This window comes from Oncorhynchus kisutch, linkage group LG20 (genome assembly GCF_002021735.2).
Source record: "Oncorhynchus kisutch isolate 150728-3 linkage group LG20, Okis_V2, whole genome shotgun sequence".
Lineage (NCBI taxonomy): Eukaryota > Metazoa > Chordata > Actinopteri > Salmoniformes > Salmonidae > Oncorhynchus > Oncorhynchus kisutch.
In genome coordinates this window covers 43,523,687-43,538,506 of record NC_034193.2, presented here as the reverse complement: position 1 = coordinate 43,538,506, position 14,820 = coordinate 43,523,687, and the positions used below count along the sequence as shown (strand labels likewise).

Sequence of the window (14,820 nt, the reverse complement as noted above, 5' to 3'; positions counted from 1 at the left end):
CTGGGTTGTTGCCCTCCTACGTCTTCCTCCACGTCTCCTGATGTACTGGCCTGTCTCCTGGTAGCGCCTCCATGCTCTGGACACTACGCTGACAGACACAGCAAACCTTCTTGCCACAGCTCGCATTGATGTGCCATCCTGGATGAGCTGCACTACCTGAGCCACTTGTGTGGGTTGTAGACTCCATCTCATGCTACCACTAGAGTGAAAGCACCGCCAGCATTCAAAAGTGACCAAAACATCAGCCAGGAAGCATAGGAACTGAGAAGTGGTCTGTAGTCACCACCTGCAGAACCACTCCTTTATTGGGGGTGTCTTGCTAATTGCCTATAATTTCCACCTGTTGTCTATTCCATTTGCACAACAGCATGTGAAATGTATTGTCAATCAGTGTTGCTTCCTAAGTGGACAGTTTGATATCACAGAAGTGTGATTGACTTGGAGTTACATTGTGTTGTTTAAGTGTTCCCTTTATTTTTTTGAGCAGTGTATATATATATATATATAGTGTATGGGTCTTTTATATATATATATATATATATACTGAGTGTACAAAATATTAAGGACACCAGCTCTTCCCCTAACATAGACTATCCAGGTGAAAGCTATGATCACTTATTGATGATAAGCTATGATCACTTATTGATGTCACTTGTTAAATCAACTTCAATCAGTGTAGATGAAGGGGAGGAGACAGGTTAAAGAAGTATTTGTAAGCCTTGAGACAATTGAGATATGGATTATGTATGTTTGCCATTCAGAGGGTAAATGGGCAAGACAAAAAAAAGTGCCTTTGAACGGGGTATAGTAGTAGGTGCCAGGTGCACTGGTTTGTGTCAAGAACGGCAATGCTGCTGGGTTTTTCACTGTAGCTAATGGTAAGTTTCCCGTGTGTATCAAGAATAGTCAATGCATTGCTTTGTGTTTTTACTGTACATTTCTGTACATGACTTTAGCCACTAGAGGTAGACAGTAGCCTACGCATCAAAGCACTGCACATTCAAATACTGCTTTACTCCATATATCAGCGCCGCCGTGTGTGTGTCAGTGGAGGCTGCTGAGAGGAGGACGACTCATAATAATGGCTGGAATGGAGTCGATGGAATGGTATCAAACACAACAAACACGTGGTTTCCATGTGGTTCATACCAATCCATTGACTCCATTCCAGCCATTATAAGGCGTCCTCCCCTCAGCGTCCTCCCCACTGGTGTGCGTGTGTGTGTGTGTGTGTTTTGTTTAGGGTCAGATGGATGCATTCCCTAAGGGGTCTGGTGGTTCTCTCTGGGGGTTAAAATAGTCTATCATTTGTTGCTCCAACTCAGTGTAGGCATCTTAAGGAGTGTGGGAGAATCTAGATATAGAGTAGGAGAGAGATGAAGCCCATCTTTAGAATGGGAGAAACATCAAGCCTATAAGTGTTCCTGCTGTTTTGGGAGGAGTGGTACAATTGCACAGCAAATGGGTCTTTTACAATTTTCTCACAATATATATCTGTACCCATTTGTACCCTTGAATATGATTAAATCCTTCCAATCTTGTCTTTTAAAAATAAGTATGAATATAACCATAAATAATATCTAAGAAAGTCAATAAACAGCATCAACATGTCATATAGGAAGTAGGTCAAGCTTATTCATAATTTCCATGCTTGTAATCTGCAGCATTCAGGTTGACTGTCTCCTTTAACCACTAGATGAATGCCTGATATGTCTGATATAGTATCACCAAAATGATCCATGGAGCAGCAGGACATGACTAAAATACTTTTCATGTGACCTGGACTGCCTCTAATTTGAACATGGCTGGGCTGCAAACTGCAGGGGCACTTTTTAGGTGGTGTGACACTGTCCTCAACTGGGTTGCTTTTCTATAATATGTTTTTGTCTGTTGAAATCAAACAACATGGTCTGTGTGTACATCATATATTTACATTTGGGACACATTCTGAACACATTGACATTTGTAATACATACAATTTCACTAAATATTTGTCAAATTTGCGCATGAATGCGGAACTGTTGTGGTGTTCATCATGTCTGTTAATGTTCCTGGGGGCCACTGGTTCAAAGTATTCTAGCTAAGCAAGGAGGTTACACGTGAAACTACATGTGCCATAATGCTTCGCTTCCAAGATGACCAAATACAGACGGACCCAGCGCTTTGACAGATCGAAGTCCGGAGGAAAAGTTCCTGTCAAGTTTTGCCGACAAACGACCTTGAAGAACTTGGATAAAAGCAAATGCGTAAGTCTCTATAAACTTGTTAACGTTTATCTAATCTCTGTTGATAGTTGTATTTCGGTATCTATCTTCTTCTAAACAAAGGAAAGGGTGACCAACTTGATGAAGCGATGTTTCCATAGGCTCACATAGGGTGGGATCAAATGGTAGGATCCCTGCCCCTTTTGTTGTCGGTGGAAATGCAAAACGCCTGTGCTCTTTGCCAATGTTCTCAAAAGAAACACTTTATTTACCTCAATGAAGTAGGACAAATGAACTCATTGTACACGACTTTCACCATTTTTCAGTTGCAGCATAGTGAATGAATTATCAGCAGAAAAGACGAAGAGAGATGTAACGTTAGCTGGTCAACTGGAAAATTGGCTGAGGCAGATCGGATCGTATCACGACAACAGTATCTCATCTTTGTTAGGCCTAATTGACAAATGAATCGCACCCATCCGGTTGCCGACAAGTCGATAATTAACGTTTCCTTTTTACCCCAAACATTACATTCTTTTTTAGTTCACATGTAATTGATTCATAGTGGACGGGATATAGGCAGAGGGCAGATAAATATGGACTAGGATAGTCTATAAACAGGACTTGTCATGTTTCTGTTTGCCACATTGTTACTGTTTGCGACACCATTTTTGCAACAATGTTTCAAACAAACAGTAACGTTGGTCTTTGAAAATCCCCTGCCGGTGTAACTATAGTGGGCTACAATTTGATGGGTACAGTCCATGTGTCCTGTAACGGTGCTTCCCTACCAGTAAATGTGGTCATGTGGCCATGTTTTGAAAAAATGCGTTTATCAAAATAGGTGTATATGACCCTATTCTATCATCGACTGCATTTTGATATTGTTAAACAACTGATGTTGGTCCTTGGAACCATCCAACACCACCCTTGACACTGACTATACCAACCCTACATATTGATGGGTGTTTGCAATATACTATAGCACCTCGATACAGATACAATCAAGAAAGTCACTGTATGTCAGATCCAGTCACCTCACTCTTTGAACGTCATTGTCACTGTAGCCTAGGCTGGCTGCATCCTGTTGTATTAGCTCGGGGACACAACAGGAGGTGGTGCTCTCACCACAATTTTTGATGACTGAATAGAAATGCCCTTATATGGCAGCCCTTATTACTCAGAGCTGTAACTTAGAACATGGCTTTTCTAAAAGTTGTGATACTTTTCCATAAATAGCCTAACAGTTCATGACCAGACAACTGGTTTAGAGTCTGTGCCAAATAATGAAGCCTCTGTGTTCACAGATCTATGATGCATTCATGCATTTCATATTCAGTGCCTTCCTTTTATTGAGCATAGTCTGATGTTGGCCTACCATATGCCATCAGCATGTAGCCGAAGTGTCCTAGTTTTCCGGTTAGTTTAATTGTCAAACTACAATGGATAATTGTTTCTAAAAGCTATAAGCCGGATTTAGAGAGCATTTTGGGACCAAACAACAGGAGCTAAGTTTATCTGCTGACTGTTGGTTGCCCGTCACTGCTTTGATTATGATCCGATTTGAGCATTATTGATTGTTAATCAGTTATCTTCTACTTTTTAGAAAAACACATTCATTATAATAGCTGTAGGTAATAAATGTTGAACTGTAGCGTAATAAACTAGTGCCCGAGTAAGGCATTTGATTTGGCTGGTGTACGGCTGTGTGTAAAGCAGAAAGTGAGATGTCTGATTTGACTGACACAAATGAATGGCTCTGACCAGAGCACCAGACTGAGCCAGATAGTATGACAGAGAGAGAGGGGAGAGGGAATTCCTTGCCTGCAGCTGCAATACGACAGCGTGTACAAGTGCTGACTCACAGACTGTCTTCCTCTCTCTCTCTCTCTCTCTCTCTCTCTCTCTCTCATTCTCTCTCATTCTCTCTCTCTCTCTTCTCTCTCTCTCTCTCTCTCTCACACACACAATCTCTTTGTCACACACACCCTCTCTCGCTGTGTCCCTCCCCCACCTCTCTCTCCATTATAACCCCACCTCCTCCCGCCTTCCTTCCCTCGCTCCCTCTCTCTCTCTCTCTCTCTCTCTCTCTCTCTCTCTCTCTCTCTCTCTCTCTCTCTCTCTCTCTCTCTCTCTCTCTCTCTCTCTCTCTCTCTCTCTCTCTCTCTCTCTCTCTCTCTCTCTCTCTCTCTCTCTCTCTCCCTCTCAGCCAGGACACCACACTGGATGAGGGCTAAAGGTAGCTGACAGGAGAAGCAGCAGCTGTAGAGGCCATTGGTTTTTGACTCGGGCTCACTCACTCTCAAGGAGAGACTGTCCTAGCAACTGCACCTGCGTCCAATCAATGCAAGGATACTCCTAGCAGCACGGTAAGTAACTGTCATTTACAACAGTAAGTGCTATACTCAGTTAGTCAATAAAGCTAATAACCTAATGTCATCAGCATTATCAGCATACCGTCTCTGTGTCTATTGCTGCTGTAGTTAGCCTCTGACTCGGTTTGCGTTCGTTATCCCTGAGAGAGCCGGCACGGAGGACTTCTGTGTTTGTTCTTCTCCCCTCCGTGCAACTTCGTAATGTCAATACATTCGGGGCAGACTAAACAAATTGACTGCAAACTGGAGAAGTGTGTGTGTGTGTGTGTGTTTCAGAATGCTTTCAGTCGAATGAAAACATTGCAAACATTGACCCGAAGCACAGTAAAGAGGTCTGTTATTTTGAAGATCATAGAGGTTCACTTCATAGCTGATGTATTGTGTCATCGTGTGTGTATTGTTGGCCTTAGCTAGGTTGTGTAAGAGCCCGTCAAAAGGCCTGTAGGCCTGTTGAACCACAGTACTTGCAAGATGGGGCTAACATATACTAAGGTTTGATATTTCACTAACTGATGCTGTGGTTGTACTTTATCAACTGTTTATATGTTATTATGATGGTATGGTTTATCTATCCTAATGTTGTGAGTATGTTACAATAATGGCATGAGTTAGCTAATGTTGTGACTATGTTATTATAACGGCATGAGTTAGCTAATGTTGTGACTCTGTTATTATAACGGCATGAGTTAGCTAATGTTGTGACTATGTTATTATAACGGCATGAGTTAGCTAATGTTGTGACTATGTTATTATAACGGCATGAGTTAGCTAATGTTGTGACTCTGTTATTATAACGACATGAGTTAGCTAATGTTGTGACTATGTTATTATGATGGTATGATTTATCTATCCTAATGTTGTGACTATGTTATTTTGATGGTATGGTTTATCTATCCTAATGTTGTGAGTATGTTATTATGATGGTATGGTTTATCTATCCTAATGTTGTGAGTATGTTATTATAGCGACATGAGTTAGCTAATGTTGTGACTATGTTATTATAACGGCACGAGTTAGCTAATGTTGTGACTATGTTATTATAGTGACATGAATTAGTTAATGTTGTGACTGTACAGGTGCATGTCACCTGTTCTCTTTCCTGGGAAGGCCTATATAGAAAATATTAAATATATAGAAGTGTAGGGAAATATGTGTCTGGTGTGTGAGAGGGCAAATGTCTGAAAGGATTTATTTTTTTTATTTTTTTTTATTTTACCTTTATTTAACCAGGTAGGCAAGTTGAGAACAAGTTCTCATTTACAATTGCGACCTGGCCAAGATAAAGCAAAGCAGTTCGACAGATAAAACGACACAGAGTTACACATGGAGTAAAAACAAACATACAGTCAATAATGCAGTATAAACAAGTCTATATACAATGTGAGCAAATGAGGTGAGAAGGGAGGTAAAGGCAAAAAAGGCCATGATGGCAAAGTAAATACAATATAGCAAGTAAAATACTGGAATGGTAGTTTTGCAATGGAAGAATGTGCAAAGTAGAAATAAAAAAATAATGGGGTGCAAAGGAGCAAAATAAATAAATAAATAAAAATTAAATACAGTTGGGAAAGAGGTAGTTGTTTGGGCTAAATTATAGGTGGGCTATGTACAGGTGCAGTAATCTGTGAGTTGCTCTGACAGTTGGTGCTTAAAGCTAGTGAGGGAGATAAGTGTTTCCAGTTTCAGAGATTTTTGTAGTTCGTTCCAGTCATTGGCAGCAGAGAACTGGAAGGAGAGGCGGCCAAAGAAAGAATTGGTTTTGGGGGTGACTAGAGAGATATACCTGCTGGAGCGTGTGCTACAGGTGGGAGATGCTATGGTGACCAGCGAGCTGAGATAAGGGGGGACTTTACCTAGCAGGGTCTTGTAGATGACATGGAGCCAGTGGGTTTGGCGACGAGTATGAAGCGAGGGCCAGCCAACGAGAGCGTACAGGTCGCAATGGTGGGTAGTATATGGGGCTTTGGTGATAAAACGGATTGCACTGTGATAGACTGCATCCAATTTGTTGAGTAGGGTATTGGAGGCTATTTTGTAAATGACATCGCCAAAGTCGAGGATTGGTAGGATGGTCAGTTTTACAAGGGTATGTTTGGCAGCATGAGTGAAGGATGCTTTGTTGCGAAATAGGAAGCCAATTCTAGATTTAACTTTGGATTGGAGATGTTTGATATGGGTCTGGAAGGAGAGTTTACAGTCTAACCAGACACCTAAGTATTTGTAGTTGTCCACGTATTCTAAGTCAGAGCCGTCCAGAGTAGTGATGTTGGACAGGCGGGTAGGTGCAGGTAGCGATCGGTTGAAGAGCATGCATTTAGTTTTACTTGTATTTAAGAGCAATTGGAGGCCACGGAAGGAGAGTTGTATGGCATTGAAGCTTGCCTGGAGGGTTGTTAACACAGTGTCCAAAGAAGGGCCGGAAGTATACAGAATGGTGTCGTCTGCGTAGAGGTGGATCAGGGACTCACCAGCAGCAAGAGCGACCTCATTGATGTATACAGAGAAGAGAGTCGGTCCAAGAATTGAACCCTGTGGCACCCCCATAGAGACTGCCAGAGGTCCGGACAGCAGACCCTCCGATTTGACACACTGAACTCTATCAGAGAAGTAGTTGGTGAACCAGGCGAGGCAATCATTTGAGAAACCAAGGCTGTCGAGTCTGCCGATGAGGATGTGGTGATTGACAGAGTCGAAAGCCTTGGCCAGATCAATGAATACGGCTGCACAGTAATGTTTCTTATCGATGGCGGTTAAGATATCGTTTAGGACCTTGAGCGTGGCTGAGGTGCACCCATGACCAGCTCTGAAACCGGATTGCATAGCAGAGAAGGTATGGTGAGATTCGAAATGGTCGGTAATCTGTTGGTTGACTTGGCTTTCGAAGACCTTAGAAAGGCACGGTAGGATAGATATAGGTCTGTAGCAGTTTGGGTCAAGAGTGTCCCCCCCTTTGAAGAGGGGGATGACCGCAGCTGCTTTCCAATCTTTGGGAATCTCAGACGACACGAAAGAGAGGTTGAACAGGCTAGTAATAGGGGTGGCAACAATTTCGGCAGATAATTTTAGAAAGAAAGGGTCCAGATTGTCTAGCCCGGCTGATTTGTAGGGGTCCAGATTTTGCAGCTCTTTCAGAACATCAGCTGAATGGATTTGGGAGAAGGAGAAATGGGGAAGGCTTGGGCGAGTTGCTGTTGGGGGTGCAGTGCTGTTGTCCGGGGTAGGAGTAGCCAGGTGGAAAGCATGGCCAGCCGTAGAAAAATGCTTATTGAAATTCTCAATTATGGTGGATTTATCAGTGGTGACAGTGTTTCCTATCTTCAGTGCAGTGAGCAGCTGGGAGGAGGTGTTCTTATTCTCCATGGACTTTACAGCTTACAGCTTTATAGCTTACCTGGCGTGGTATGACTGACAAACAACTGAAGGAGCTTTTGGCCAGACAGAGCAGATGTGGATGGCAGCCATTGCAGAACATGAGGTGCTGTGTGTGCGCAACACATGCATTTGCATTTGTGTGTGGCCACTTTGGGTTGATTTATTGACCTGTGATAACTGTCTTGTGAGCTGGCAGAGTGGTTTCAATCAGTAATACCGTCTTCCTGCTTAAAAAAAAAGGACGAGAGAATGTAACACGGTGCAGTCGTCCAAGGTATTTGTGCAGAGGCAAGTTGACCTGAGTTGAATTGCATGTTGTGTGAAAGTCTCTTTTAGCCACGTCGCAACCGCAGCAATTCACACCACCGCAGACCAAATGTGTGCATGATAAAGGATACAGTGTGTGCATGATAAAGGATACAGTGTGTGCATGATAAAGGATACAGTGTGTGCATGATAAAGGATATAGTGTGTGCATGATAAAGGATATAGTGTGTGCATGATAAAGGATATAGTGTGTGCATGATAAAGGATATAGTGTGTGCATGATAAAGGATACAGTGTGTGCATGATAAAGGATATAGTGTGTGCATGATAAAGGATATAGTGTGTGCATGATAAAGGATACAGTGTGTGCATGATAAAGGATACAGTGTGTGCATGATAAAGGATACAGTGTGTGCATGATAAAGGATACAGTGTGTGCATGATAAAGGATACAGTGTGTGCATGATAAAGGATACAGTGTGTGCATGATAAAGGATAGTGTGTGCATGATAAAGGATACAATGTGTGCATGATAAAGGATACAGTGTGTGCATGATAAAGGATACAGTGTGTGCATGATAAAGGATACAGTGTGTGCATGATAAAGGATACAGTGTGTGCATGATAAAGGATACAGTGTGTGCATGATAAAGGATATAGTGTGTGCATTGGCGACTCCCAACTACCCAAACCATCCGTGTACTCTCTTCAAATACAACCATATGGATACAATAGCAACTCTGTGTCTGTTAGCATATTAGAGGTAGAATGCCACTCTGTTAGGCTTGAACGGTCCTTACTTGTCTTCTTAATGCTGAGTTGTGAATGACATTACGTTTGATGAGAATTACCACTTGACAGACATAATGATGACCGTGTTCGACTCTCAATCCTTCAACCTCTCCTCACTTGTAACTTTTGCTCACGGACTCTTGTGTCTATCTTACAGGGTGTGCAGGCTTTTGCTGCAGCCCAACACTTAAGTCAACTAATTCAACCGATCAAGGTCTTTGTGAGTAGTAGATTGGTCTGATCACAACAGCGGGTATGTTAGATCTGGGCTGGAACAAAAAAATCCTGAACACCGTTTAGCGCATTAGCTCTGTAAGAGCAGGGCTAGTGACCTCTGGTTTGCACAGAGAATCAGCTGAGACCGCGAGTGTGTTGGTATTTAGGTTTAGGTATTTAAGGCCACTTTCTATTCATACTGTAGTTGGAGTCCAGATATAGCTGCTCCAGTTGTCTGGGTGACTAGTGGGTTGTAAAAATAACCAGTCTCTGTCCAAGTAAAGGTTCTCCTGATACAGTGCTGTTCTCTCTGTCTGTCTGTCTGTCTGTCTGTCTGTCTGTCTGTCTGTCTGTCTGTCTGTCTGTCTGTCTGTCTGTCTCTCTCTCTCTCTCTCTCTCCCCCCTTCTGTCTCTTTTTGTGGCTCTGTATCCTCTCACTCTGTCTCTCTCTCCCCCCCCCCCCTCTTTCTTTCTCCACTTTCCCATGCCCTATACCTGCCTCTGTATCATAGCTGTATTCATTAGCTTGTAACAAATCTTCTGGGCAGAGGTCATTTTAAAGATAGATGCTGGTGTCTGTGTAGTATCTCTCTCTAGCTTTCTTACGATTTCTCTCTCTTTCTCTCTCTCATCCACTTCCTGTTTTGTCTTTCTCTCATACTAAGTGTTTCCATTTGCTTTGTGGAGAGTTATCTCTCAGCTCATATCCTGCCTTTTGTCATGACTCATGACAGGCTTGGGGATTTGCATTTTGCCTTGGTTTGTACCTGATCGAGGCCCGATCAGGTACAATAGTACCCGTGGCTTCATCTCTGTAGATCCAGAGGCTTCAACGTTTTTATCCAGACTTTGGTTTCGTCTGTACCATCCATATGATCTAAAGGAGCCAAACGGGCATAACAACAGATGGCATATAGACATCACACAAGTTATTCTCAAAGCATCCAAATAGTGCGTATTGTTAGATAGGCAGAGCCACGAGAATAACTGAAATGTCACATTGGAAATGGACAAACAAGGATCTTCGAAATGCTTTGTCGTACTCCTTTCCCCCTCTATTCCCGTGCCAGAGTTGAAACAATATACATTTAAGAGACGCCACACCTTTATCAGTGAGGTGGTTGATAGACTGGGTCTTTATGGGAAATAGTACAATGAGGAAGTTAATGGTTAACCAACCAGTGCTCCCAGTTTGAGTTAATGGTGACCGCAGGTTGCTTCATAGGAATGAGAGCTAAGTGTCTGTTAGAGGACCTATGTGGAGACAGGGTGTAATAGATGTGGTGTCTGTTGGGATGGTACCTGTCAGTGGGTCTTCAAAGGGCCAAGGACGTTCATTTATTTATGATGGTTATTTAGCAGACACACTCATCCAGCACGACTTACAGTTGTGAGCTCATACATTTTCATATGGGTCCCCCGTTGGAATCGAACCCACAACCCTGGCGTTGCAAGTGCCACGCGCCACCAACTGAGCCACACAGGACTATATGTCACGGCCGTCTGTTTCCAGGGTCGATGGCTTTGTCAGCGGTTTTGCAATAGCAGGGGGAAGCTTCTTGCAGCCTTGGCGGCTGCTGACTGACTATTAGGCTTTGAGGGGATTGGGAGGAATTTGGAACATATGTCACTTTCCTCGTCCTCTGAGAAGCTTGAATTTGTTTTATTCTGGACTCAGGAAACTCCGCTTACTTTAAAGGTAGACTCAGCGATATGACTGACGTACATGCAGAAAGTAAACAGCATAGTGGGCCAATTTCCGCAAACAACTGAGAGCGTTGAAGTATGAGGCTCAACTTCTCTGCTGTTTTGGTGCCCTGTCCACCACGCTTTAACAGCGCGAAGCGAACCCGTGCACATGCTCAGATGCTGTGTGTGACTGTGTGAGAGCGAAGTCTTGCGTCTCACTTATCTCAACATCTGCGGCGCTACTCGTCGGCGACGTCATTTCGCTGAGTCTGCCTTTTTAAGTTGAGATATCATTTAGTCGTAATTGCCTTGTGACTTGATGAATCAGGTTTGTAGTGAAGGCAGTTCAGCCATGGTGTGTGCAGAAAGTCTCGTAGGCATTATTTATTGTTTGGGGAGTGAACACTGTGTCTAGATACTCAACTGATACAACACAGCAAGCTTATCTCTGAACATGAGACAGTGGCTAAGGTCATCGCATTAGCTCAGCTGTTTGAAATGAGACTGTAGTAGCTACATGTCTCTGCATACTCCTCACCGACTTCAACCCATGTTGTCTGGCTGCTTGGCTCCAGAGATGCGTATAGTATTTACATACTTACTCAGGCCTTTTACTCCTCCTGGATCATAGGCCATCAACTATTTTAATAGTTAATTTCCTGCTTTTTATTAGTATAGCGTGTTGACTAATTCTTGTCTTTTCTCAGAGGTTTGGTGGGTTTTCAGTATCTTTCCGCAATTTGGTTTGAAGGCCTACCTAGTAGGAACTAATGTTACCTGTTCTATTTTGGGGGACCCCTCTCTATGGTCGTGTCTACACTTGACACTTTACATGCAACTTCTGCTATCAGAATACGAAGATCGTATTGAAAAGACGGGTCTAGATGCATTGTGGTCTGATAACTTCAGGAGGTGGTCAGGGATGCATTGTGTGTGTGTGTGTGTGTGTGTGGGTTTCGCCTCAGTCCGGATTCAGTCAGGCTACCAAAAGCGCACACGGTGGACGACGTCATCAGCACTCCGCTAAGAGTCTCCAGAGAATGTGTGTTTTGGGACCGAGATGCACATTTTCATTATAACGTCGGAGAAAATACATTCCTAGCGTGTGTGGAACATATTTTCTGGCCTCATAAATGCTATCCAGCTAGTTCATATTTAGAACAATTATTTTGTGTTTGGCTAGAGTTATATGCTAACCCGTTTGCAATCCCTTTCATTTTGCTTGCTGGCTAGCTACAGAGGTTAGCCGGCTAGTTAGCTACAGTAGTTAGCTACTGCCATCAGTTGTTGTTGTGTTATTATCATATTTAGCCTATTCTATCGTTTGCAGAATGCATACTGGCATTTTAATATAGTGCGGGGAAAGGGAATCCGGACACAATGTGCACATGGTGGACACATTTTAAATGTAGGTGTGATGTGCTCGGAATTCCATGATCAGAATACAAAAACTACATTAACTGTCAAGTGTAGACACAGCCATATGGGAGCAACACTCCTATATGAGGCCACTATAATTAGCCTGAACCCCAATCATTAGAAAGGCTCTAATCTCGTCACCCATAACTAAATCTCGTGTGCATGCTGGCCTGGTCAGCTCCTTGATTTAAGCCTATCAGGAGAGACCATATAGGCTGCTATCTCATGGTAGTGTTAAATAATGAAATGGAAGGTATCATTCAAGCACTAGTTTATCTATCTGATCTCATTATCCCATAGTGCCCTCGCTGCCCCTCCCTGGCCACCACAGTAATGGACAGTGTGGCACCACTTGAAGTAAATGAGGCCAGTTATGGGGTCAGTTACACCCTCAGTGAAAGAACGCTGAAGTTGTTGGATGGAAGCCCTGTCCGGGTTCAGAAAACAAGTTTCATCACTGATGCATTGTATATTAGCTTGTGTGGGGGGTGATCTGGCTTAGATTTATTAAAGCGATCTTAGAGGTTTACTTTCCTCTTTCTTGTTGTTATGTGGATGTCTTATATTGTTTGACTTTGATTGTCCTAGCTTTTCCTGTTCCCTCTGGGGGGGGGGGTTTCTCTCTAGTGCAAAGGGTCTTGTAAATCTTGCCCAATTTTAGTACAGAGCTTTTCTCTGGTTTGTGGATAAAGTACAAGCTTCTACCTTGAAGTTGAATAATTATGTACTTACCATTTGAATAAAATCCCTACTGGCAGAGGCATCAGTTGGGCTTCGTCACATGACCAAACTGTTGCCCGGGCGACCATGGGTCCAGAGTCCTTGGCCCTCAGCCAATTAGAGGCGAGATTTCCATTTGACAAGCTTCTCCCTCTCAGCCGGTTTGCAAATTCTGATTTGTTATTCAGTCTGGTGGTGACAGGCTAAATTGAGTGTGACCCATTCATCTCTTTCTTCCCTCTTTTCCTAAGTACCCTTCTCTCAAGGGCCCCTTTCCTCCCTCCTGTGCCCTCTCTCTCCAACTCAGTTTGCCCACTCTTTCCTACCCCCTCCCTTCCCACTTTCCTAAGTACTGTACCCTGCAAGTGTCCCTCCTCAACCCTCACTGTCTGTTTTCTACCCCTCCCACCCTCCCTCGCTTCTTTCTGTAGCACCCTCGTCTGCCCTTCCTTCCTCTCTCGTTCCTGTGTGACTCCACACACGTACACACCCCTTCTGAACGGCCAAAGAGCACCTAAGACGGGCTCTTCCAACCCGGCAACGAGTTCAACGTTGAGTCCTCTGGAAGGTCAGTCAGCCTCAGAGTGACATCCATTAGAGTTAGAGTTACACTTATACCTGACTTATTATTCCTTTACTTTTGGCACTGCTCATCTTGGATGAATGTGCCCTTTGCAACTATAACACATTAAGGTAACGTTTTTTTAACTTCTCATTTACATTAGGAAAGTAGTTTGCGATCCTTGAAATTCAGATTGAAGTAACTTTCCTTGTTTGAGTTAAACCACGTAGCATACTGCTGTGCATTCACACATTTCTCAAGAGCAACTTGTGTAGGCTACACAAATCAAATCAAATCAAAGTTTATTTGTCACATACACATGGTTAGTAGATGTTAATGCGAGTGTTTGGCGAAATGCTTGTGCTTCTAGTTCCGACAATGCAGTAATAACCAACGAGTAATCTAGCTAACAATTCCAAAACTACTACCTTATACACACAAGTGTAAAGGGATAAATAATATGTACATAAAGATATATGAATGAGTGATGGTACAGAGCGGCATAGGCAAGATGCAGTAGATGGTATCGAGTACAGTATATACATATGAGATGAGTATGTAAACAAAGTGGCTAGTGATACATGTATTACATAAAGATGCAGTAGATGATATAGAGTACAGTATATATATACGTATACATATGAGATAAATAAGGTAGGGTATGTAAACATTATATTAAGTAGCATTGTTTAAAGTGTCTAGTGATATATTTTACATCAATTCCCATCAATTCCCATGATTAAAGTGGCTGGAGTTGAGTCAGTGTGTTGGCAGCAGCCACTCAATGTTAGTGGTGGCTGTTTAACAGTTTGATGGCCTTGAGATAGAAGCTGTTTTTCAGTCTCTTGGTCCCAGCTTTGATGCACCTGTACTGACCTCGCCTTCTGGATGATAGTGGAGTGAACAGGCAGTGGCTCGGGTGGTTGTTGTCCTTGATGATCTTTATGGCCTTCCTGTGACATCGGGTGGTGTAGGTATCCTGGAGGGCAGAAAATAGCCTGCGTGTTTGATTATATCCTTATGGATGTACTGTACAGAACACATCCTCAGGGATGTTTTTGGCTTTGTCCTTAGTGGCCCAGCCTTCCGCACCCCACTGTGTGTTTGTCTAGGGAACTGGACAATTGTTTTCTCACAGCTCCTGTGGATTCTCTGGACTGTTAATTTGCTGGCTGATCTGGCGAGCGAGGGCCTGGTGGAGCCC

The 14,820-nt window shown here is 43.1% G+C and overlaps 2 protein-coding genes across 6 annotated transcripts in view; one reads left to right on the top strand and one right to left on the bottom strand.

Annotated features, from left to right (window-relative positions):
* The window catches only part of LOC109865755 (junction plakoglobin-like), a 45,346-nt gene extending 32,095 nt beyond the window's left edge, over positions 1-13,251 (bottom strand). Inside the window, exon 1 of the mRNA XM_031799799.1 lies at positions 13,067-13,251. The gene's annotated coding sequence lies outside the window, so the exon portion shown is untranslated. The remainder of the gene's footprint in view (positions 1-13,066) is intronic.
* Positions 2,026-14,820, top strand: part of LOC109865754 (trafficking kinesin-binding protein 1) — a 42,963-nt gene continuing 30,168 nt past the window's right edge. For 2 of the 5 annotated variants that reach the window (XM_020454184.2, XM_020454177.2), the window contains exons 1-2: positions 2,031-2,246; positions 4,414-4,573. The gene's annotated coding sequence lies outside the window, so the exon portion shown is untranslated. Of the gene's footprint in view, positions 2,247-4,413; positions 4,574-13,575; positions 13,748-14,820 lie in introns of those variants that run through there. The other 3 variants (XM_020454182.2, XM_020454181.2, XM_020454178.2) reach the window with 3 other exon arrangements.